At 41.9% G+C, this 2,896-nt stretch overlaps 1 pseudogene; it reads left to right on the forward strand.

Moving 5' to 3' along the window:
* Window positions 1-617: 617 nt before the first annotated feature.
* Window positions 618-1,896, forward strand: LOC147580594 (uncharacterized; annotated as a pseudogene).
* Window positions 1,897-2,896: the final 1,000 nt, after the last annotated feature.

Here is a 2,896-nt window from a genome sequence, read left to right on the forward strand (position 1 = left end):
TAGGAGTCCCAGAAGAAGAAGAAGAGAGAAGGGCCGAAAGTTTATTTGAAGAAATAAAAGCTGAAAACTTCCCTATTTTGGGGAAGGAAACAGACATCCAGATCCCGGAGGCATGGAGAACTCCCATCAAAATCAACAAAAGCAGGCCCAGACCAAGATATATTGTAATTAAATTGGAAAAAGTATCGTGAGAAAGAGAAAATCTTAAAAGCAAGACAAAAGAAGGCCCTAACCTACAAGGGAAGACCCATGAGGCTGGCTGCAAATGTCTCCACAGAAACCTGGCAGGCCAGAAGGGAGGGGTGTGATATATTCAACATGCTGAATGGGAAAAATCTGCCGCCAAGAAGACTCTCTCCAGCAAGACTATCATTCAGAATTGAAGGAGAGATCAAGAGTTTCCCACACAAAAGCTAAAGGAGTTCATGCTGGAGGCTGGGTCTTGCAGGTTTCCTCACATCCTTGCTTACACCGAGCATCGCTGTGAGGCAGGCGTGACACCCCAGCTCTGGCCTCTGTGAACTCTGCTTCTCCAGGCGAGTAAACCCCCAGGAAGACTGACTAGTTCTTCAGCTTCTAAACCATGGCCCATGGATCAGTGATGGGCTTCGCCGGGGTGCTTCATTTCGAGGCCAGATGTGATTTCCTTATTGCAGCAAGGAAAAGAGCCCTGGAAAGTTGTGAGGAAAGGAAGGAGGTGATACACAGATTGAGAGACCGGGTATGAGACCAAGAAGTTATCTTCAGAAAATGACATTTATGAAATAAAGTCCCCCTCGTGGAAGATAATGGAAAGAATTATAAAACGATGGCCTTAGGTTTTGATTTTAAAACGGTGATTGGGAATCCAAAAGAAAATTTGAAGGACAGGAGGGATATTTCAGTGAAGTGAAAATTACACCTCAAAAAGTGCCCTTTTAGCAAAACCACACATCTTTAACTGCACATCAGAGCATTCATTTTGTGGAGAAACCCTATGAATATAAAAAATGTGGAAAGGCCTTTAGAGTATGCCAACAGCTTACTTTTCATCGCAGAATTCATACTGGTGAGAAACCCTATGAATGCAAGGAATGTGGAGAATCTTTCATAGTGGCCCAGACCTTAAAGTACATCAGAAATTTGTATTGGTTAGAAGCCCTATGAATGTAAAGAATGTGGGGAGGCCTTCAGAGTGCATGGTCAACTGACTCTCCATCAGAGGGTTCATACCAGTGAGAAACCCTATGTATGTACAAAATGTGGGAAGGCCTTTAGACAGTGTACAACGTTCCTTGACATCAGAAGCTTAATATTGCCAACAAACTCTATGAATATAAAGAATGTGGGAAGGCCTTTCTGTGTGGCTCTGGCCTTAGAGTACATCACAGACTTCATACTGGTGAGAAACCCTGTGAATGTGAGCAATGTGGAAAGACCTTTAGTGATGGTTATCATCTTATTCTTCATCACAGACTTCACACTGGTGAGAAATTGTATGAACGTAAGGAATGTTGGAAGGCCTTGAGTCGTTACTCAAAACTTACTTCACACCAAAATATCCATATTGGGATTAAATCCTATGACTGCAAGGAACATGGGAAGGCTTTTGGATTACTCTCAAAACTTACACAACACCAGAGAATTCATATTGGTGAGAAACCCTATAAATGGAAGGAATGTGGGAAGGCCTTTAGATTGTGCCCCAAACTTACACTACATCAGTGTATTCATACTTGTGAGAAACCCCTTAAATGTAAGGAATTTAGGAAGGCTTTTAGAATTAATTCGTCCCTTTTCCAGCATCCAAGCATTCATTCTGGTAACAAACCCTATGCGTATAAGAAATTTAAGGAGGCCTTTAGACAATATTTGTACCTTACCCATCATCTGAAAATTCATAGCGTAAAAATATAAGTTAGTTTTTCAATCCTGTGTTCTAGAATACTCTACAAATGTAGTGATTAATCCTTTTGGCTTCCTTCATACAGGCAACTGACTTGGCATAATAGAATTTATATCTTTAAAAGAATATGTTTATTTAAACTATTCCACCATCGCTTAAACCTGATAAACTTCACATTTAGTCTAAAAACCAACCCTATCAATGTAACAAATGTGGGAGACACTTATCTCCACCCCGTCACGTTCCTACTGGTATTATATTGACAAGATGCTTAACCGCTCTGTGCTCTAATGTTTTCATTTGTAAAATGGTAATTTAATACTGTGACAGAGTAACGATTGCTGCAAATTCTTTCACATTTCCCCCCAACTCTCCACCAAGAGCTGGAATCTACATCCCTTCCACTTGAGGCTGGGAAAACCTCCCACTTTGGCTACTAGAAGTCGTAGGAGTAGTGCTGCGCCAGTTTCAATCCCAAACTTTGCTGGTAGATTTCACTTCATCTCCTTGGATTGCTCTCTTAAACTTGGGCCCTGAATTCTGTTAAAAAGTCTGGCTGGTCAGGTAAAGAGACCACACAGAGAAGCTCTAGACTACATAGAAAGGAAGAGGCACCCTTCTGAGCCCAGTCTTCCACACATGCTCACCGAGACACCGGGCATTTGAGTGAAATAGTATTGGATCCTCCAGACCAGCCAGCAGCTGAATGCCACTGAGTGGCTTCAGTTGATACCATACAAAACAGATGGATCGACGAACAGAGCCCCTGCCTGAATTCCTGATCCACAAGACCATGAGATATAATACAACGATGATTGTTTTAAGCTGCTAAAAACCCCAAACCCCTCTCCCCCCCAAAAAAGAAAAGATCTAAAGGAGTCTGTGACCGCTAAGCCAGCCCTGCAAGAAGTATGAAAAGGATGTCGTTGAGTGGAAAAGAAAGACCAAAAGTGGCAAAGACAAGAAAGAAATAGAAACTGTCTGCAGAAAGAATGACAGACCAAGAAATAA

This window comes from Puma concolor, chromosome B2 (assembly GCF_028749965.1).
Source record: "Puma concolor isolate L17-30 chromosome B2, mPumCon1.1.hap2, whole genome shotgun sequence".
Classification (NCBI taxonomy): domain Eukaryota; kingdom Metazoa; phylum Chordata; class Mammalia; order Carnivora; family Felidae; genus Puma; species Puma concolor.